Source organism: Equus asinus, chromosome 27, assembly GCF_041296235.1.
Source record: "Equus asinus isolate D_3611 breed Donkey chromosome 27, EquAss-T2T_v2, whole genome shotgun sequence".
NCBI classification, from domain to species: Eukaryota; Metazoa; Chordata; class Mammalia; order Perissodactyla; family Equidae; genus Equus; species Equus asinus.
In genome coordinates this window covers 1,959,434-1,983,134 of record NC_091816.1, presented here as the reverse complement: position 1 = coordinate 1,983,134, position 23,701 = coordinate 1,959,434, and the positions used below count along the sequence as shown (strand labels likewise).

General features: G+C 38.6%; 1 protein-coding gene across 16 annotated transcripts in view; it reads right to left on the bottom strand.

The window, feature by feature from the left end:
* SLC20A2 (solute carrier family 20 member 2) overlaps positions 1 to 23,701 on the bottom strand; it is a 106,834-nt gene that overhangs the window by 81,411 nt on the left and 1,722 nt on the right. For 3 of the 16 annotated variants that reach the window (XM_044750857.2, XM_070499811.1, XM_070499815.1), the window contains exons 1-2: positions 19,940 to 21,675; positions 18,672 to 18,774 (exon numbers count right to left, since the gene is read on the bottom strand). The exons of 6 other annotated variants lie outside the window; for them this stretch is intronic. The gene's annotated coding sequence lies outside the window, so the exon portion shown is untranslated. Of the gene's footprint in view, positions 1 to 18,671; positions 18,775 to 19,939; positions 21,676 to 23,701 lie in introns of those variants that run through there. 7 more of the 16 variants (XM_070499806.1, XM_070499804.1, XM_070499807.1 and 4 more) reach the window with 4 other exon arrangements.

Sequence of the window (23,701 nt, the reverse complement as noted above, 5' to 3'; positions counted from 1 at the left end):
ACTTCAGAAATGGATTGGGGGACCAATAACGGCACACATGAGCAGAGAAATCTAACTCTAAAAAGAATAAATCATTTTTTCTTTAGTGTTCACCTTTTTGTAAGCTAAAAAAAAAGACATATACATAGTAGCAAACTCTCAAAGACAGTTCTTTTTAAAACTTCGATAAATAGCTAATTCAGCATGATTTTATAACATAATTTATAGCAGGACTGTGAACGTGAAGGCAGTATTATTACTGCTGTTGTTTGAATACTTATTTTAACATAGTTGATTTTTTAAAGTATCTTAGAATAATATGGGGAAATTTTACCCTTGCCATACATTCCTAATAGTGGTCCACTTTTAAGAAACATTTATTAAACAGTTGGTTCCTGCCATTATGAAACTCCCAAGCATTTCCAAGGTATGTATGCATGGCAGGATGCCCATGACTAGAACAGAAAATAGTGTGAACGACAGTTCTGCCTTCAAGAGGTTTATAATCTGATGAGAGACATGAGAGCATATACAAACTTTCTACCACATAAGAGAGTAATCAGTAAGTATCCGGAAGGGTAAAATCTCATTCCATTAGGAATCTAAGGAAAAAAGAAGAGGCTTCCAGTTGGGTTAATCAAGAAAAGCATCTTAGAAGCGACATTTGAATTGAGCCTCTGCAGGCTGATAAGCTTTCAATAGCAAAAGGAGTGGAAAGAACATTATACAGAACCAATGACATAAGCAAAGACAAAAACAAGGAAAGCTATAATATGTGTCAGGGAACGGCTTGGATTCAGAACTCAGCTCTATCAATTAACAGCTGTTTTGGCTACTCATGAAGCTCCTTGATATCTCCAAGTCTATGCCATAAAGTATCCGATGAGAGCATAGTGTCTATAGCAAGATTGCCTGGGCTCAAATTCCAGCTCTATCATTTAGTAGTTGTTGACCCTGGGCAATTACTCTCTCTATGCCTCAGCTTCATCATCTTTAAAATGGGGATAATAAGATACATACTTCATAGGGTACTATGAAGATTAGATGAATTTATATTTACAAAGTATGTAGAACAGTGTGTGGTGCTTAAAATATAAACACATTTTGTTAAATAAACTCACATGTTTATGCATACACAGCAGGATAGACAGATAGATATGTATGAATATAGAGACAGACATAATGAATATAGCTATATCACCAAAAACAGTACTTGGTATGCAGTAGGGATAAATATATTTTTATTTTTTCCCCTTTGTCTGGAGTTCATAGAGAATTGCCCTAGAGCACAAGGATCGGACATGTTTTCATTTGCCCCAACATTAGCCTCCACTCAATTAAAAGAAGAGAGACTCTCCCTCCTCCACTTTGAAATCGGGGGTTTCCTCCGTTCTCTTGGGGCAACAGTTCTGTGTTGCTGATATAAGATGCTAAACTTGAGACTGCTAGACAGACACAGCCCAGCTGCCAGAGTCAAACAAAGGAGTACTAGCATTTATGTAATAAATACACCTCAAATGGAAAATAAGCATAGGTTTATTAAGTACAATCTGAACCTTAATAATTTATAAGCATTCAGGCTAATCTAAAACAAGAAACCCTAAATGTACTGTAATTTGAGATTTTGTAAAAAACATATTTATTTAACGCCACAGTAATTCAAAAGGTAGGTTAATAAAATTCTACTAATTCCCGTCCAGTTTGGCTTCAGGTAGCTATATATCCACACAGAAAATGTTTTTAAATGCAGTTTTATTACTTGAATCTATTAACAAAATGTTAAACTGAGTTCTGTCTGTTTTTAAGATGGACGTACTAAAGAAAGTTAACAGATAACACTAAAATATATATATACTACTAAAAGTATTTGAAAAGATTCTGCTGTTGAAATAAGTAAAAGTTTCCTGCAATCTTGTATTATTTATTTGTTTAGAAACCTTTTTCACAGATAATGCAAAGGTAAATTTTACCCATCACAAATTGAACTTGACTGCCCATGCCACGTTGGAGGGCAGAGTCTGAACTAACCCAGCGTGCTGCGCTGCCAGTCCAGACGCCTCCTTCTCAGTTCCTCCATCCACTTCTGCGGAAACCATTAGGAATCAGGCAATAAGCCACTGGCTCCCAAAATCTTTTGGTACATTAGCATCAAAGATTAACTATAGTTATGTCAAGCCACTCTGCTTCACAAGCAATCAAGTTTGCTCCCAGAGCACTTACAATCTTTTTAGGGTAAGGGCTACCCCACTTTCTAACGTGAAATGTAAGACTTTCTGAGGAAAAGAGGGCTGTAGGGGGTACGTGAATAGAGCCATACAGCTGGGGTCACTCAAGTCAAAGCTTACTAAGCTCTGCGACCACAGGCAAGTTATTTAACAGAATTCTCTCTGCCCATCTGTAAAATGAGGACGAGAATCCACCTCCTAGGATGTTGTGAAAATGAGTTAATGCACATACAGCACTCAGAACAGTACCTGGAACAGATTTTTTAAAAAATATACATTTTAGCTATATAAAATAACAGTGGGGGCCGGCCCCGTGGCCGAGCGGTTAAGTTCGCACGCTTCCGCTGCGGTGGCCCAGGGTTTCGTCAGTTCGAATCCTGGGCGCGGACATGGCACCACTCATCAAGCCACGCTGAGGTGGCGTCCCACATGCCACAACTAGAAGGACCCACAAATGAGAATATATAACTATGTACCGGGGAGCTTCGGGGAGAAAAAGGAAAAAAAAAGTTTGTATAAAATAACAATGAAGGGGAATTCCTGGTTGAACCACCTGTACGTGGTAGTGAGAGGATCTGCTTTGGGTTCTGGGTGTTTAGTTTCTCTCTCCAACTTCTGTCAGGTGGACAGAGCTTACAGGGTAAGACCGAAAGAAACCTCCTAACAGCCCAGAGACACCAGGTTTACTATTAATAATTTCAAATATGTTCTCTTGGCTCATTGTTCTCGTGGCTATTCCACTCTCAAGTCCCCAAGCATTTGTAAGATTTGTTTGAAGAGTAGATGCCCAAATGTGTGGTAGAACACAACACTTGGTACCAATTTACTCAGAAAATTTGGAAATCAAGAATTTATTCTCTAATTGTTAGTAGTTTTGCTGTAAATGGATGCTGCCTGTTCCCAACCAGATAAACTTAGAAGTGGTCACTTTTAGGGTAAGCACTTCAAAATCAGCCTCACACAGGAAGAGATGAAATACTCCTAAGAGATTCTAATTTCTCCTGGCTACAAGAATCCAGCAGGGGGCAGTTTCTTGAGGAGGGCACGGCCTAGTCTCTTGATGATGGTACATGACTGTACCTCTTAAGCACTAAGTATTTCATTTAAAAAAGTGCTCCAGTAAGTGCTTATTTTTCAAAACAGCAGCGATAAACAAAAAATCAGAAGGATTAACAACTCAGCTCTAAGAACTATAATTGCCCAGTAATTATAATAATCCAAGAGGCCATTCTCAGAAACACCAGAGACCAGTTCCTTACATAGGTCCTGGTTCACAACAAGAAGAGCGGACAAACAGTACTGGGGTAGCTGTGGTTGATCGTAGACCGTGACATAATAGACAACTATCCATTTTAGACCTTAACATTTTCATTCTAACAGCCGGTTTCTTCTTTTTCTTAACATCATATTCCTGTCTCCTCACTAGCCAGGAGAGGGTTCATATCCCAGTTCTTTGACTCTGATCTGTTTTTAAAAGTGCTCTTAGAAAACAACTAAAAATTATTCTTTTTAGTTTTACAAAGTGAGATCCTTCCACATAAACCACATTTTAAAGGAGGAGCTCTTGCTAGATCCAGATTTGTTTAAGGCTTTTTAAAAAACTTTTAAAATAAGATGATGGAAGCATAAAAGTGTAGCATATTAATAAATCCAACTAACATTTTGATTTTGAATAAGAAAAATCTTGTCCTTATTATTCAAGCTTATAAGATATAAGACTAGAAAATAATAGGCAGCCAGTTAGACAAAGGGTATTTGAGTTGTTCATACCCAGTAGAACAGAACGACGTATACCCAAATCACGCCATCGGACTCGCACTCACTGGTTTCTGTGTAAGTGTTAAATAAGTCATCTCTTCTCCTGAAAGTGTAGTGGTGGGTCAGCGTTCAGGAAAAAGGGCAAATAAGCAACCCAAAACATCCCCAGAACAATATCCAAAAGAATCTCTCTGAGATAATTTACTGAAGAAGTCTCTTTCAAAATCACCATTAACTTAAATTAATCCTGGGCACTGAAGAAATGGGAAGAATAAATCGCACTTAAGTTACGAGTCTTTAGAACGTATTGGGCAATTCTGAGATATATCGAGAAAAAAAATACTAAAAATAGCCAAGAAAAGGAATAGGCAGCAGCTAAAACACAAAGGCCAGGGGTGAGATCAAAATTAGAAATATATATTCTGGAGAACTGTCCATATAAGGCTATCTTTAACTCACTTACTAAGTTAGGAATAATCCACTGGGTAAAATAAACAGCTGCCTTCATCATATTGGCTGATTCTCCATCCCTCATTCAGAAAGCTCTGGAGAGTCCCAGGAGACAAACATGACACAGACTTTATGCTATTATGTTCAATAACATTCAACAACGTCTACAGGTATTTTCAAAGCTGGTCTCCACTTTCCTAGCCCGAGATGAGAAACTTCATTTACTTTGATCTTTCATCTTCATAAAAGTATGAAAAAGCAGTAGTAGAGGATAAAACTTCTGCTGAGCCTTCTTGCCCACATCTAGTACACCGTATTTACTCACTTTCGCCAACCCACGGACTTCCTGATTCCCCAGACCGGGCTGCTCTTTGTTCCTTCTCATTTACTTATTCATCAGATTCTCAGGAAGCTTCTTAACCTGGTGCCAGACACTAGAGAAATGAAATAAATAAGGATCCTACCTTCTAGGAGTTCAGTGTAGTGAGGAAGACAGATACACAAGTAATTATAACATAGCGTAGGGCCTATAATAGAAGTTTGTAAAAGTAAGGGTTGCGATTCTCTCTGAGGCTTGGAGGAAGGTTTTGCGATGGAAATGACCAGGCAGAAAAATAGTGAAGGGCGTTTGAGGCAGAGCGAAGAGTACAGGCAAAAGCTCAGAGGCAGGAAACAACAGAGCATGTTCTGGGAATAGCAGAAAGTATGTGTGCAGAGTGCGAGAGCCGGGCTACTCTGCGAGAGGAGATGAGGTGAGCGCTGGGTCACTGAGGTCCTTAGGTGCCACACTAACAATTAGTCCATTACCCTTTAGGCCTGAGGCGCTCAACTCTGGCTACATATTAAAATCTCCTGGGAAGCTTTAAAACAAAATACTGATGTCTGGTATTTGTCAGTATCAATTAATTGGTCTAGGACGGGGACCGGGCATCACTATTTTTAAAAAAGCTTCCCATGTGATTCTCGTATGTGGTCATGGGTGAGGACCACTGCTGCAGGCAACAGGAGTCCACACAACTGTACAAATAGTACGGCAATGTAAAAATATTTTTTTAAAAAAAGCTAAGTGAGTAACAGTGTGACGAGTAGATGAGAGGCACAGAGACTGGGGCAAGAATGCCAGTTTACAGGCTACGGAATACAGGCAAGGGATGAGTCTAAGCCAATAGTTGTTTACCTTTTATGGGTCACTGACCTGTGTGAGAGGCAACAATAAAGCCTAAAAACCTTTCCTTAGGAAGAATGCACATCTTGTCAAAAAATGTACATATATGAACCTCTTTGAGAAATGGATTCAGTTAAGAACCCGTGAACCAGATGAGAAAGGAGAGACTTCTGAGGTAGCAGCAACAGCACTGATGACTTCCAGGGGAGGGGAAAGAAGGGGCATTAAGGATGACACTACCATTTCTAGCTTGAGAGTTCTAACACCGTGACCAGAACTTGCGGTGTTCATTTCTTCCCATACTACCTCTGGTGACCGATATCCATTTATTAAAAAGAGGAGACAGGAGGATAGAGTAAGAGTAGGTTTCGGATGGGGGGGGCGGGTAGGGATATAAAAAAATTAGTTTTCAACAACCATCTTCAACATAGTGCACGACATATAAATGACAGTATCTGCTAAATCAGAAAAAAATAGAAAGGAGCTCAAGAGGGCGAGCAGAAGATACAGTTCTAGAATGTTCATCAAGTCCTCTCCATGTGCCCGCCCCAGGCTGAGGGCTCTCTCACTGAGCCTAAGCGCTGTCAGCTTGCCTTCCCCAAGCCAGGCAGCAGACATGGGGGATGCAGCTCTCGCCGCCAGCCAGTGGTGGCCCATCTTCCTAAGCCTAAGCGAGGCCTCTCCAGCATGTTAGGAGTGGAAACCATGGAGGCGTAAGCGGCAGCAGCCCCACACCTGTTCTAAGACTGTTAGTGTAAGAGACAAAGGGTTTTTTTTAAAGATTTATATAGAAATATTTTGACAGTATTTATCCATTTCCATAACCTAAAAGATTTTTACATTGTTTCAAATATTTGAAGGGTAATAAGGGATATGTTGTTTCAACCAACTTAAAAATATTAGAGAGAACTTTTCACAGGTCAGTATGCAAACTTGGGTGCAATCCTCTGTAAATCAGAAAGAATGACACTAATTCCATACTGTGTTGTTATTATCTGAGGCAGGATTCAGAACAGGTAGTCTAATGGAGGCAGTGTGCCTGTTTCCTGAGGCCACAAAGAGGCCAAGAAGTGGTGAAATTTCCTTTTTTACTCTCGTTTTCTAGTTTGAAAAGAATGCAGTCTTTCTCCTCTCTGAAGTAACGAAAATAAAATCTTAAGTCACACTCCACAAGTCTAGGCTAGTTACTGCAGAGTTAACAGCAGAATATTTTATGCACCGCGGTTTCAGATAAAAACCTGTTATATTTTAATGTTTCAGCACCTTTGAAATAATGACAATCATGTAGCTTTGAGTCAAAAGCCTTCCTTCTACAAAAATACTCGTAAAGTTTTAAAGAGCCTACAATATTATCCTAGAGTTTTCTCCTGTTTTAGAATTAAAGTACCTCAAAGGAGAAATATAAAGTTCCAATTAAATGAGTTTTGAAGTCCTGCTGTACAACCTTTCACTTAGAGCAGGAACTCCTACAGACTTATCTCAGGTACCCATCGTCATGCTTGAAGGGCTCTGTCGACAGGAAGTCATTACTGGAGAAATCTCACCAGAGTTTAGATCAAGTCAAAATCTTTTGGCTGTAATTTTCACTCATTCATTCTTTCAAACACTTACTGAGCACCTGTGTGTCCGTCCGACAACGTACAAGTTCTCCACAGCCCTCCTAGTCTCCCTGTCCCCTCGTCACCAGAGCTGCTACCACCGTTTTCCATACCCCTCCTGAGATCAACAAACTCCTTTAGTGGTTCCTCACGTGACGTCACTTCTCAACCCAACACTATCTTCGTCTCCCTCCTTTGCTAATGTCTCCCCTAAAGGGTTCACGGACATAAACACAATTCATCAGATGTGGTCTAAAACTAGCTCCTATTTTTAGCAGCCACATCACAGAGATGGCTCATATAAGCTTGTGGTCAAATAAACGCCTGGCTCTTTTCATCTCAGGTGCATCTGAGCCTGTCCTCCACCCCAAGCTTCCTCAACCCCTGCAGATGGTTTATCCTTAGTGTATTTCATCTTGCTCATTTTAGAATATTATTACAACCTACTCAGATTATTCAGAATCTAGAGTTTGCTATCTAGACTATGGTATTCGTCATCTCTCCTAGGCTTACATCATCTGGAAATGAAATTTATTTCAATCCAGACCTTTACAGAAAGAGGACACTATGATTAAACATGCGCTACCAATGGGAACTCAAAGTACTTTCCAAGTTCTGCAGATAAATACTACTCTCTGATACATGTGTTATCAGCTTTTAACCTTTTTGGGGGGGCAACAGCCCCTTTGAAAATCGGATGAAAGCCATTCAAGGGACAGTTGTACGCAATTTTGTAATCAACATTAGATGGTTCCTGGACCCCCAAGAAGCCCATCCGTTGGCCTTCTGTAAGGCACTCTTCTTCAGGGATTCTAGGACCTATGAAAGGCAGTCCTGGTCACTAGGATTTATTAATATCTATTTCTACAATCACTGATTCTATCTAATGCCCAACTTAATACCCAGAAGGAGCCGATTAACTGGAATCAACTAACATTAACTAATTCTCACTATCAGACAAGGTATCCTGAAACTAGGAACTCTGACCAAAACCAAACCATGGATTATAAGAATACTTTAGAAACAAAAGCACAAGGACCTAAGGTTATATAAACACAGACATACGTTGCAACATTGTTTGTGGCCAAAAGAAAAATTAATAAATAAATCTTGAATTTCCGTTCACAGGGAAATGGTTGAATAAATTATGGCATTTGAAACTTTTATTCACTTTTTGAAAACAAGAGTTAGATCTATATCTATTGACCTGGAGAAATATCCAGGATATATTATCAAGGATGAAAAGCAAGCTTCAGAATAATGTATAGGGTATGATCTTATTTAAAAAACAAAAAACACTGACAAACGTTTTGTCATTAAACATACTTTTATGAACACGGAAAAAGGTGTGGAAGAATTCACATCAGGCTGTGAATGTGCGTGACGGATTCTTTTCTGTATTCATCCTTGCATACTTTCACTTGTTACAAATAAACATTGCTTTTGCAAAGTAAAAATTTAAATTAAAAAAGGAAAGAAAAACTAAATAAGGCTGACAATAGGATTTATCAGTAAGGACTCAGCTCTCTCACCCCTACGCTCCATGCAGGTAAATGCCTCATTTCTCAAAAAGTGTCCCACCCATAGTATGTCCTGGATGAAACCTAATTGCTTTTTTGACTTTTCAATGATTCTGAGTTTCTCAGTTTTGGGTAAATGATTCCACTTCATAGGCACTCTCCTGTTATACATATTACAGCTGTTTTATACTTTAAATGTGTCCACAATTCACAAGTGTGACTTTTCCCCCTTCAGGAAAATACACATCTCAACAGAGCCATAAATAAAAAGGATGTGGAACACACATTAGTCCAATACCTAGGAGAGGGAAGCATGGAGCACAAATACTACCAAATTCTACAGGGAAGAAATAGGAGCGCAGAGGCCGTTCCTTGTTGGTTCAGCGGTTCCCAACCTTAGCTGATCATTAGAATTACATGGAAGCATTTCAAAACACCAATGCCTGGGTGCCACTCCCAGAGATTCTAACGTAACTGGCCTGGGCATGGGTGCTTGTTTCATTTTAAAAGCTGTCTAGAGGGGCACCGGCCCTGTGGCCGAGTGGTTAAGTTCGCGTGCTCTGCTTCAGCAGCCCGGGGTTCGGATCCTGGGCGCGGACATGGCACCGCTCGTTAGGCCATGTTGAGGCGGCATCCCACATGCCACAACTAGAAGGACCCACAACTAAAATATACAACTACGTGCTGGGGGGATTTGGAGAAAAATAAGCAGGAAAAAAAACTTGGCAACAGTTGTCAGCTCAGGTGCCAATCTTTAAAAAAATAAATAAATAAAAGCTATCTAGATTATTCGAATGGGCAGTCAGAGTTAAGGATCACTGTTTTCTACATTCTATCCTTTTCCTTCCTTTCTTCCAATTTTTTACAGAGCTTTTCCTTTATCAGTTATTTTAAGGCTAGTAGATATATTTGAGAAAGCCAAAACTAATCTGCCATCCACAATTTATACTGTCCTGATGTTGACTTTTGATGCCAGACTAAGTTACTTAAATTTAAGGCTGTCATAAGTAAGAGCCCTTCGCATATCAAGTCTTTGTAGTTTCACCTTAATGATTTATCATTTCTTATTAAACTTGGAGACAATGATTTTATAAAATATCTTAGGACCCCAAACATTATGTTGGAAAACAAAACCAACACCGCTCTACCAATTATTTGAAACGCTCCCGGACATTAGTCAATTAATGGATTTCTGATTTTTTGTGCTAATCTTTATAAATATTTAAAAAATTCATCTACTACATTGCAAAGAATGATAAAAAGAAAACCATTACTTGAAATATCACCCCCATTTAAATTCACTATTTGAGAACAGTAACACACCCCACAAAAAAATGTCAATAAACTATGAAAGGAGATTCATTAACAAAATAAAATATTTATTTAGTACATATTATATTACAGTACAAAAAAGAAAACAGGATTCTATACTTGGACTCATTCTGCATATGATACAGAAAGATATTTTAAAACAAAGGACATATATATTATTTATAATGGCTGGCATTAAGAAATAGTTGCCTTTATATATTTACAAGCGTGGTTGGTATTGGCATGTAGTTTCAAACAAGCTTACAACAATCCTTAAAAAGTTTTGATCTAGGAATTGTACTCCAATTTGTTAAATCTCGTGTTAAAAGTAATCAGTACTTAGTGGAAACCCAAAACCAGGTAACATACAGAAAAGTATAAAGAGGACTGTGAAAATCACTAGTAATTCTACCTTCCAGAGGTTAACATTTTGATTTATAATCTCCCAGACTTTGGTGTATTAATACGTAAGTCTATTTTTAAAACAAAAATAGGTTTAGAGATTTAGATAAAAGCCATAACCTAGGCCATTTTGTATGGTGGACAGATAGACACTAGAATCTCTCTATAACCTCTGGGCGATTACACCAAGGATTTTGGTACCACCGGGGGAATTGTACCAACTGTATTTTCAGTAATGCCAGCTTCTAATCCACGGTGAATACCAACTTTGGAAGTTTTTATAACTAGATTTCCTTGCATAGAAATGTCTTTAAGGTATAATGGTATTGTGGTTGTGTTTTGAAAAAAAGTTTTTCTTTTTGAACATACTGAAATATTTACAGATTAAATGAGTTAGCATCAGGGATATACTTAGAAATAATAAGGTGGGGGGGAGTTTTAAACAGGATTGGGCACAAATTAATAGATAAAGCTAGAGTGACAGGGACATGGAGATTAATTATACTACTTTGTTTTCTTTGGTACAAGTTTGAAATTTTCCAACATAAGAAGTTTTGTATATCTTTGTATGGGATATAAAATATACCCACGTAACAAGGAACTCTAAGACTTATGCAGAAATCCAGGTTCTTGAATGCTTCTGCTGCTCGCTGCACAATCCCAGGCCAATCATCTCCCCCAACAGCACACAGTTTCCTATTTCTAAAACGCACGGATGGAAGACGATTTCTAAGGTCTCTTCCAATTCTAAAGTTTTTGCTTTTTGAGAATGCTGTTTTGTTGTTCTGAATTGAGTTTAAATTCATCTTGTTGTCTACAGGAACTGATTCCACACTGAGAAGGCACAGATGTCTCAAGACAAGGGGTAATCTCCAAGCAGCTCTTCAGGACCACGGGTGCTACCCCGCCACCAGCTCTGATCACATGGGAAAAAAAAAGAACAGGCAACTCCAGGGATAAACACACCACTGTTTTCCCTAGGTAATGTGAAAATCCTCACTCAGAAACCTGCTGAGGATATCTTTAAGAAAGACTCACATATCACATAAAATATGGAAAGATGGGCAGTCCTTTTAATATAGCAATTTTTCCTGAACTATCAAACAATATTTTCATAAACATATTTGTTGAAGACTGCTCATCACAGTATTGTTTATAACAGTGAGAAATCTGATACCTAAATTGCCATCAACAAGGGATTAAATATATTACAGTATATTCTTACAACGGACCACCATGCAGCTATGTAAAAAATGAAGATATTAACCCACAATGATAGGGTATAGCAAAGGGACACAGGAACCAACTGAAAGAGCACCCAGTGGCTAAAGATGAAACAATTAGAGCGATAAAGTTGTACTGGATTCTAACTCAAAGTATAAATAGCCATTAGTCTACACTCATATAAATAAAGGACTGAATAAATAAATACACGAGGACAGATAAATCTCCCGTGCAGAAGAATCCCAAATAATCTCAGTAGATCCTCTGCCTCTGCCCTCAAGGAGGTGGAGCGCAACTCTATCAAGTGTAAACTGCCCTCGGTCCCAAGAGCCCCAGATGGAAGGGGAGAGAACAGAGCAAGCCTGCAGTAGAGACGCCTGACCATCTCTACCTCAGGCAGGATGTCAAGGTCACCGTCAGACTGACAGGTCATGCAGATAGCACGCATCCTTGCAACGATGTGATGCAGATGGCATTTTGCTTCCGTGGGCTCCCTCCCCAGAACACAGAACCCCAGTTCAACGATGAGAAAACATCACACAAATCCCAATGGAGGGGCATTCTACAATATCTGACCAGTACTCCTCAAAATTGTCAGGTAATAAAAAATGGGAAAGTCTGAGAAACTGTCTGTCACAGCCAAGAAGAGCCTACGGAGACATAAGGACTAAATGTCGTTGGAATCCTGGACAGAGTCCTGAAACAGAAAAAGACACGCAGTGAAAGCTAAGGAAACCTGAATAAGGATTGACTTTAGTTAATAATAACGTATCCAGGGCTGGCCCCGTGGCCGAGTGGTTAAGTTCGCGTGCTCCGCTGCAGGCGGCCCAGTGTTTCGTTGGTTCGAATCCTGGGCGCGGACATGGCACTGCTCATCAAACCACACTGAGGCAGCATCCCACATGCCACAGCTAGAAGAACCCACAACGAAGAATATACAACTATGTACTGGGGGGCTTTGGGGAGAAAAAGGAAAAAAAAAAAAAATAAAAAAAATAATAACGTATCCACATTGGTTCATCACTTGTGACAAACAGCCTTAACTAATGTAATGTGTGAACGCTAGGGGAAACTGGGAATTCTCTGTACCATCTTTGCAATTTTTCTATAAATCCAAAACTTCTCTAAAATGAAAATGTTATTTCTAAATAATGAAAAAGAAAATCTAAAATGAAGATAGAAAGTTATAATGATGTGGAATGATGGTCAATATACAACAAATGAAAGGACTTATTAAACAACATGCATGTTATAAACCTATTTTTGTTTTAAAAATACACTTACGTATTAATACACCAAAGTCTGGGAGATTATAATCAAAATGTTAACCTCTGGGAGGTAGAATTACTAGTGATTTTCACAATCCTCTTTATACTTTTCTGTATGTTACCTGGTTTTGTGTTTCCACTAAGTACTGATTACTTTTAACACTGAGCCCCATTACTTCCAGAATCAGGAACAAAGTTATTTTATTTTAGAAAAAAATAGGTGTACAGGGTAGAAGAGAATACTCCTTAACTCAAAATAATAGGCATTTATAAAACAGCTAATTTTACTTTTTCAAGGGGAAGTATTTTAAAAGGTAGTATAGAAAACTGATCAAAAACATGCGATTTAATCAGACCCAGAGTAAAATCCTGGTCTTACTACCTTTGTGACCTTGCACAGTTCAATAACCTCCCTCAATTTTCGTATTTTTATAGTGATACTCCTAACACCCTCTTGATCAGCAGAACTGCCTAACAGTTATTTACTTACTTATTTATCAACATAAACGCATACTGTAGACTATATACGAATATATATTATATAAAATACATTGTATAATATCAAATTTTATTAGAAAATTACACAAGTAGTAGCAAATGCATGTATGTCAAGAGCCTGGCCCTACTGAGACCCCATCACAGTGTTACTGTTATCAATAATAAAAAATAAAAATCCAAGAAAAAAATAAAACATTACCAGAAAAAAATTTAGTTTCTCAAAGAATCTACCAGGGAGCAGTGAAAGACAAAACCAGTACGTTCAGCTCATTCTACACCATCTGCCACCATTTCCCAAACATCTCTCTCTCTGCTAACTAGATATTCATTATGGCAATTAAACATGCTGTTGTTAACATGCTCACAGGACTACCGAGAACCTTCCAGGGAACACAAGTAAAAGCCACTTTTCTAATCATAACCAGCTTAAATTAAGCTTTGGAATATTAATACACCAAATCTCCCTTTCCATGGAAATACAGTTTCCCTACACATGAATATAATGTCAATACAAATTAACACCAGCCATTAAATACAAAGTAAACTTATTTAAATCTCTTGATTGTAAATAATGAACTTTAGCAAAGAGGTTTTAGACAAGGCATTTATTTTGATCATTATCAAAATTCTGGGCTGACAGTTCTGTGTCAATATTGATATTTTTAAATTGCCCCAAATACAACCCTTGTAATACACAAAATCATGATATAATAGACAAGTCTAATCACGCTGTGAATTAGTGGACTTTTATAACAAGGCCAAACAACGCAGCGAAAAGTTTATTTCAAGTGAAATTATTTACCCGCCCTAATTTATCATATGGTCTAGGACATAGACCCATGTTTTAAAGACTGCTAATTTAGGAAGAAATTAACCGTAAACAAAATAATGTTAAATCATTGTGCCATTTTTTTCTACTACATTATTAGAAAATGCAGACCGTTCAGTTTGGTTCTGTTAAAGGAAGTTAATTTAAACAACTTTTAAAATAACAAAAACATAGATATAATCCAGGAACTATATTCAGGTTAGTATATACAACCGAGCATTGGGATTACAAGTACACAACAACTGATTGCATAACACACTCCAAAGATTTGTATCCCATTAGTCTTACTCCAACCCTCCTGAACGCAGTCATTACGGAGGCCTACTCCAATGATGTTGTCATTCTGGCTGAACACTCCAGAAGACTGTGGCATATTTTTGTAAAATATGCTTAATTGTAGCAAATTTTGGATGCTCTGAGAATGGATTTGATTTATGGGAAGAGACAAGTGTCACTGAGAACTACATCTGGCAAACAGATCAAGCTAAAGTTCTTCTGGTTAAAAGAAAGAAGGGATTGACTATAAGGTTTTTAATAAGGTTAGTTTTCTTAAAAATCATAAAAGCAAATTTAAAACGGAAATTCCAAGCATTTTGAGTAGCAATATTATCTAAAATAAGAGTATATTCCTATACTATGTTCTCTAATGGTTGTTTAGTTCTCCAAATTCTAAACAATAATTGAATAAGGGGCCATACTGGCACCTCATACAGACTATCTTATTTGATCCATATAACATTACTAGATATTATCACCATTTCAAGGTGAAGATACCGAATCTTTAAGTACCGAAAGCTTTAAGTAACTTGCCCAATTCACAAAAGTAATAAGAGATAGACCAGCAAGTTCTTCAGTCAGAATTTATATACACACATACATACACACGTTATATACATATTATATATGACATTTTTAGGTTTTTAACCTATAATTTCTTTCTTTTTTTTTTTTTTTGAGGAAGATTAGCCCTTAGCTAACTACTGCCAATCCTCCTCTTTTTGCTGGGGAAGACTGGGGAAGACATCCGTGCCCATCTTCCTCTACTTTAACCTATAATTTCTGACTCTCTCAATTAGTCTGTTCCTATAACAGCTCCTACCTATGTATATTTTATCATGTGCCGTGTTGTATTGCAATTATTTGCTTATCAATATTCTCTACTCAATTATTAGCTTCCAGAGAGAATGGACCAGACCTTGTTCATCTCTGTAATCCCGGAACAGTCTTGTCCTTAGCACGTCTGCATAAATGTCTGGTTAGTAAGCTTACCTGTGATTCTGATGTTGTTTGTACTAGCTGTTCACAGGTGGCGAACCTTACAGTACCACCATCAGACCATTAGCCATTCCTTTAGCTTCAAGATACCCAACCACCACCATCACAACGAGGGAAAGCTCAGGCAGAAAGAATATTTAATATGATCAACCTCAATGTGTAGGATTGTTCTTAAAATCTTATTTAAACACTACGTTATGTGATGTATAAGGTTTTCTTTTTTAAGCGTGATAAAGCTACATCTGCACTCACATTAGTCTACCTCCAGCAGTTCATACACATTATGGAAAACTACAGGCTAGCACCACATTCATAGTATACACAAGAATAAAAGAACAACGTTAGACAATGTTAGACATCAACAGTATAGAATAAAATTTTGCCAAAAAGCTACCTTTATAGAATCCAGAGGGGCAAGACAATACAATTTACAGTCACGCGCCTTATGATGACGTTTCAGTCAACGACGGATGCAATATACGACAGCGGTCCCATAATATTAGTACCACATAGCCTAGGTGTGCAGTAGGCTATCAGATATGTGTAAGTGCACTCTATGATGTTCACACAACGACGAAATCGCCCAACGATGCATTTCTCAGAATGTGTCCCCGTCGTTCAACGACACAACTGCACATGCTTTCCCACAAAAGGAACTAACAGGGTTGGTTGTAAATGGCATTTTGAGAATGCTGTAGTGTGATTACAAAACGACACAGATTAATATTTAAGGAGACATCAAGTCTCTCAAAATAAAATGAATATTTACAAGATTAAGTTTCTGTTTTGTTAAACATTAAATAAAGGCCTTGGAATTTAAAGGGAAATGTGAAAATACTGATGACCTAGTACTAAAACTGGTTAACAGAATTACTGATACTTTCATCCTTTTAGGGGAGCTTTTATCTAATAAATATTAAAGCATGTGGTTTGTGGCTTCAGTTTTCTTTCTAATTCTAGAAATTCACTATGAGTCCTTTTCTAGAATTTACCTTTCCCTTCCCACCCTCCAGCCACCTCCATCCCCAAACCTGCTTCAGATGTCTTCTTTAATCTTTCAAGACAAGGGAGTGGATTCAAATGTCATGAACTCTTGAATAAAGAGTTAAAACGACAACATCATATGACTACTCTCTCTTTAAAGTAATATTAGTCTTCTAGAATACCAATCTAATTCTTAGAAGCAAAAACACAGGAAGCTCAATGTTCTAAGAAAAGTTAGTAATAATTGATTCATCCTGGCTACCCAGGAAATACACAGCAAGAATCTGTGTTCTACGCAAACACTGACAACAAATTCATCTAGTAATACCTACCACTCAGGGACAAGGAAAATCAAAACAGAGCCCAGGGAGCAAATGCACAAGGACTAAAAAGTACAGGAAGAAAACAACCCAAATTTAGAGAAGAGAAGGGATCAGAGCTAGCGGAAACACGAGGGATCCGTGAGCGATACAGACCGATATAGACTGAAGCAGAGGTGGAAGAGAAGAGATCACCACTGACGGGAGCCAAGAGTGGAATGCAAGCGGACAAGTGAGCGGTCAGAGGGGAGGGCCGAGACAGGCAGGAGCTGCGACCGGAGCTGAAGTCCAAGAGATAACAACTAGAGATGAGGTGGCAGATGAGGAAGGAGGCATGCCTCAGGAAACAGAGGGCAGAGAGAGCAAAAGCATTTTCAGTGGGAGGCTGAATCAGGCAAAAGGCAGGAAGTAGGCAAAACACAGACACCAAACGAGAAATTCTGGACAGATGAGGAAAAATGTAAAAGTGAGACCAGGTGACAAGGAGACAGGGGAGAGAGAGGAAAAAAGATGAAGTGAAACATGCCTACCAGAGAAGAAATAATTTAAAAAAAAAATGGTTTCTGGAATTTCACTTTATTAAATTAAAATTTTAAATCTGTTCTTTTGCTTACGTTTCTCTCTGTTGGGTAAAACTCAATTCATAAGAACAAAGCTTTCCTCAATTTACAGAGGAAAATTTATGAGGTCAACTTAGTTGCAAAAAAGAGCTGAAACACCAAAATTTACTTATGTCAGTTAACTATCTTAGCTCTAATCCACAAACTAATTTTCATACTGACAATGTGTGCATACACATTAATGACCTTAACGACCAATTGCTTCATTTGTTAATTACAAAAGCTTTCTCTCTCTGTCACTCCTTCTCTCTCCATGCTTATCAGCGTTTGGAGAAAACCCTGCTTCTTACTACCTGCCCCAAAAAGGAAAGGGCAGAGTGAGAAGGTAACGTTGACATCAATATTGAGAAAAAGAAGTCTGACGGAGGGTTAAAACAATAATGGTAAAAAGGTGGTTTAAATGTTCTATAAATTTCTGACTCATGTTATTCTGGTCTCCTAGACAAGCGAAAAAAGAACATAGAGATCATCCTTCATTTTCATCTAGAACCAGTAAAGGAAAACAAAACACTGAACGAGAACATAAAAATAGTAAAGAGCAACTCTGGAAAAGAATAGAAATGATCCTATTCTTGATCAAGGGTAGAAGAGTAGCCATACAAAAGGTCTATTTATGAAGATAGAATTTTATCTCTAAACTGAAAAAGTACGGTCATCAGATCTTCAGTCCAAAAAACTGTGCAAGCAAAAGGTAGGCACTTCCAGAGGCTGAGAGCAGATAAAGGAAGAAGGGTCTAAAGTCGAGACGGTGAGCAAGCAGCAGCACACCGCGACGCAGTGCTGAGCAATTCCGCACCAGCCCAGCCCGGCAGCAGCTGTTCAGTCAGTTTCGGGGGCCAACCTTCCTCTCTCTCCTACTATATCTACTGTTTCCCTATCCACACAGAATAAAACTCTGACCATAAGCAGATTACCAGCTACTGCAGCAGAGGAAAATAACTCCAAAATTAGACACAAAAGCAGATGGGTTAACAAAGATAATGTAAGAAACATGTAAAGAAATATGCTCGAGTCTTGTCACTCATATTTTCAGAACTATCTTCTTTCAGCTGCTCAAAAATCCTAAATGGCATTGGGGTCGCTTCTTGAAATGTGTCTTTTCTTCGGTTTTTTATCATTCTTCCATGAATATCTTAAGCAGTGCCTTTGCCATACAGTCCATTGACAGGAATCTGACACATTATTATTTACTCCTGGAAATGGTGCCGCTCCACAGGCTTTAGGAGACTTCTTGAAGGAACAAACCTGGTTCTTTGGTTTCTATTGAGGACATGCTGAAACTAGGATTCTCTCTCATACTCAAAGACGACACGGAAGCCAAATTGTGTTATTTCCAAGGTAGGATGCCCTGAAAAAAAAAATTAGAAATCAACCAGATTTCAAAAACACAAAACTCTAACAAAGCAATGCAAATTCTCACACAATATTACATTTTAGCTAAGACTGGAAAACAAGTAATTCAAATAAAAAATTTTAATCTTTCACTTCAGCTTTAAATATATTTTCAAAAGAAATTTAAAAGGGCATCACGTGGTATATGATGAAAATACTGCAAATAATTGACACTTCCTGAAATTAATGAAAAACATCAGTTAAAAATGTAAAGAAATTCTGGTGACTGATGTTTTGATCTTTACCATGGCCAGGAAAGAAGACAGGCTTTGAGAGAGCATTATTTCTCTGTCTTCATATCTCACTTGGAAATGGTGTGAACAAGCATGGTTTCACAGCTTATATTCAGCTGTAAAATGAGCTAGCAAATTGATGACCCGGAAAATTTCTTTCAGCCATAAAATTCTGGAAATACGTATTATCTGGTGATTAAAACCTTAGTGTCACTAAACCAGCTGTAGGCAATCATTTGACTTTGCCCCGATTTTCTTATCTATAAAATGCAGGGCTGGTTCTCCCCACAGGGGGAGGGGGGGAATAGGATCACTGGAGGCTGGTCTAAAATGCAGATGCCCAGGCCCAGCTCCAAAGCATCTGAATCTCTGGGGCAAGGCTAAGACATCTGTTACTTTTAAAATAAACCCTGGGTGATTCTGATGTAGCATCCTACTTAAAGAACTACCACGCTAGACCATTTTCAGGACCCAGCTCGACAACCCTAAAATTCATAAAACTGGGAGTCGAGATTTCATTAAACTATCCCAGCTTGAGAGGCTTAAATAAACGGTGTATCATTTTCTCTTTCCCTAAAACCTCCCCCATTCAGAGAAGAGCCTAAAATTAAGATGAAGGCTAACATGCCAATTGGATAAACACTTCAATATAGATCATTTTAACTCAAATCTTCCAAATCATTTCCTCAGATATTTAAACAGAACACAACTTTGGGACAATATTCACAGTTACAAGTTGCTCCCCTGAGAGGCCAATCCAAAATATGTGATGTGAAAATGACAGCAGCATATGTCACTGCTTCACCGACTCAAATTATAAGCTACCCTCAAGACAAATGACATGACCTCCTGCCCAGCAGAAATGACCTGTGACACAGAATACCATACCTGCAGAGTGTGAGTCCTGCCCAGCTGCTAACCAGGTTTGTGGCCCACGCTTCACTCAAGGGCACTTCCTCCTCTGATCCTGGACCGTGGGTGTGGTGACGTATGTACTCCCCTCTCTGTGGAGTCACTGAGATTCAGTGATTCTGCTGATGCCCAACACCCCTCAAACAACACGGTCAGCTCCCGACAAGAGATGCAAAACTAGGCTCTCAGAGAATACCATTTTTCTTCTGGCTGGATTTTGTTTGACTCCACTCCAGGTCTGTCACCAAATCAACAGCACAGTTTTGTGTGTTTTTTCCACCAAAGACATATTACTTGGTTTGAAGAGGCCTCCTGGCCCCAACAGTGTTCTCTACTGCCGGAGACAAGCTGAAAAAGTGGATCAAGACTGCACATATGGACAAAGCCAACAGACAGAAGTACACAGGAACCCTTCAGTAACACATTCAGCTAAATTACTACCACTAGGGGTTTAAATTTAGTAAGTGCTTAAAAAAGAAAAGTAGTAAGATATCAAGTGTCATTCAATATTATTTTATTGCACCTAAATTTTTTGACACTAAATTAGTAACTTCAACAGTCACTGTCCCGTGTCTTGGTGAATGACTGTCCTAGAATTCTATACCTACGAAGAGTTAAAATCCTCACTCAGCTTTCAGATTCAAAACTCAGTTTTTTTCCCCTTGCCTTTAGTCATTTCCAAATACAGTGCACCCTTAACCATTTCATTATCAACCTCTTCCATCTAGAAAATTCAGCAGTATTTCTGCAGCTCAAAGTCACTGCAATCTTTTAGGCTACTTTGAAATTAGAAAAACAGCACCTTTTACAGCTGAGAAACTGGTGTCAGCTTTTAGAGCTGTCTTCTGCCTTCCATAAAGCAACCCCCCCCCCCCCAGAGAAACCACTGACTCGAGAGTCAGACTGCCTGGGTCCACATCCCGTCTCCCCATTTACTACTTGCATCGTGATGTCGAGCAAGTAACTTAACTACCTCGCTGTGCCTCAGTTTGCTTCCTCATTTGAAAAATGGGATTTGAACTGTACCTACTTCAAAGGATTATTGTGAGAGTCAAATAGATTAACATGTAAAGGCACCTGGGACAGTGTCTGGCACGTTTTAAGTACTACATAAACGTCAGGTACACATATTACTTTGTTTTACTTAGCTCCAAATCCTCATACTGTTTCACACGTGTGCACAATGTTTGCACAACTAAAATACTACCTACTTGAGGACTGGAACCACATTGTGAGCATCTCTGATGCTTCCCCCCACGGTATCTAATATTCACTCAATAAGTAAATTTAAACCTACTCTGTATATATTATACTGCATGCACAAGGAAGTTGTCAAACACAGAACTGTAGAAATACATATTCCCTGCCCTCGAGTAGCCTATATTTTAGGTGGGGAAACATAACATAGGAAACACTTATGTAACAATATAAAGCCATAAAAGATTAAACGCCAAAGTACGTGGTATAAACAGGTAATATTCAAAGGGCTTCTGACCGGCTGCGGACTCTGCAGAGGGTAAGACTGAGTGGGCCTGCCTGGAAAGGTAAAGTGAGATCTTCACTAGTGGAAAAACCAGCCAAGATGATTCCAATGGATTTTTGTTCATTCCACAAACATTTACTGAGCACCTTCCATACACCAGGCTCTGTTCTAGGCTGTGGGGATATGGCAATGAGTGACACAGGCTTCAAGGGCACCCCGTGTGAGAGCCAAGTTTTGAAGTAAGGAATGAGAAGGGCTCGTCTTCCAATCTGATGAAACACATCACTTACATGCCCTACAAACAGGAGCCATCGTAGTCACTCCAGTTTCCAAGGACAAACACACAGAAATGGCTGTCATGCAAAAGTCACTAACTTTTCATGCACTGTATTCTAAACATGTTTCATTGTTTATAAAGCACATTAAAGGGTTAGTCTCCATATTTCTGGACACAAATAACTTGTAAAAGTTTATGAACACATACAGTTAACATTATGGGGATGATTTTCATCGCAGAGGCTCAGTTCTTAAACTGCCCAAATGAAAGCCAACTGATGCTGTGCTGTGTACCCTTGCGCTTCGTCTCCTCCCCTCCTTTCTTTCCCCTCTTTACTTCATCTACTAGCACCTGCCCATAAGTATCAAATATCTCCTAGGAAAGTGCCTGAAGACGCATGTGGTGGCAAGTATCAGTTAGTCACGATGGGTGGAAGCATTAACTCCAGAAACAACAAGTGCATCCTTTTCTTCTTCCATCCTTCCATCCATCCAGACTTGAGGTCAACTCTCCACTCAGCCCCTCCCCACAGAGAATGCCTCTAGGTAAAGGAAAATGCTGACTGGCAGCGCATGCACAATCTCTTCCTCTCCAACGATGGCCCTCTAGAATCAGAAGACAGGTTAGGTCCAATATGCTCTAATCACAACTAAGACACATTTCCAAGCACTTCCCTCACCCTCCCCAGTCCTTTCCAACACTTCTACTCCTACAAGACGCAAACTGTTAGACTCCACCATCATTCTCATCACTGTTAAGACTCTATAAACCCTTAAATTGTATCTTGGAAACAGAGCCAAAATAAACAGATTAAGGAAGTCAAAAATACTTATTTAAATCCAATTAAAAACTTAATGCACAAAGTACTGGACTTCAAACTGAATTACATGTACAAGATATTTAAAGGCAAACTGAAACAGGTAGACCCCAACAATGTAGATGATCTAACATTCTTTACATTCACATGCCCATGAACGTCTGACTCATCGACACAGTAACAGTCAACCCAGTTTTTCATTTCCTTGGTTTGGTACTGGAAAATTACTCTTCCTGTTTCATTGTCATTTGTTAACCCTTAATTAGGCATGTCACTTAGAAACTAAATATGGAAAGAGAGGGCCTTTCAGAAGGAGCCATAAAGGCTTTGCCAACATTTGCCTTTTCCTCTGTCCTCGCATAGCCTGTTCTTTGGGTGACAATGAGATGTAACGGGAACTTGGATACATAGGAGACACACGGCTTTGGGAACTACTGAATACCCAAAGAAAGGGACTAATTGCAGCTCTATGCAATTTTAAAGCTTTCTTTCAAGTTGAAAAACACATTAATTTACTCCATGAGTCATTTTATATTGCCAACACCCTTATTTTACAGAAGCAGAAACAGAAGTAATTAAGGTACATATTCCACATTTGGACACATTCAAATCAAACTCGTGTATTCAAAGATATTAGAGCAATCTATGCTTATGCAAGAAGTTATCCGGGAAGATTAAATGAGATAAAGCATGGAGACCATCTGGGACAGGCCTGGCAAACAAACAGTGTTCAACATTGCCCATTATTATTGTTCCTAATTTTCCAACTTTAGAGTCAAACTAAGTGGTTAAAAAATTATACATATGATTACCCATATATAAGCTAATATGTACTAATGGTAGAAACAAAGCTAGTGTGTTATTTTACCAAGTGATGCTCTTCATCTAGACAAAGGTTAGTTTAACTGTACCAGAATGATCCACAAAGAAGCAGAGAAAACTTGCTAAGAGGTATAGTGTTAACTGTTAGCTTTTATCTCTGCTCATCAATTAAGAATACAACCTTTACATGGTCTACTATGAATTACAATTAGCAGTCAGCTGATCCTAAAGAACTAGCTCAAAATGAATACTTAAGACTCAAGCACAAGGACAAGTGGCCATTTATTTGCAAGGCTGCACCAACCACTGAAATCTGATTACTCCAACACTGATGCTGAA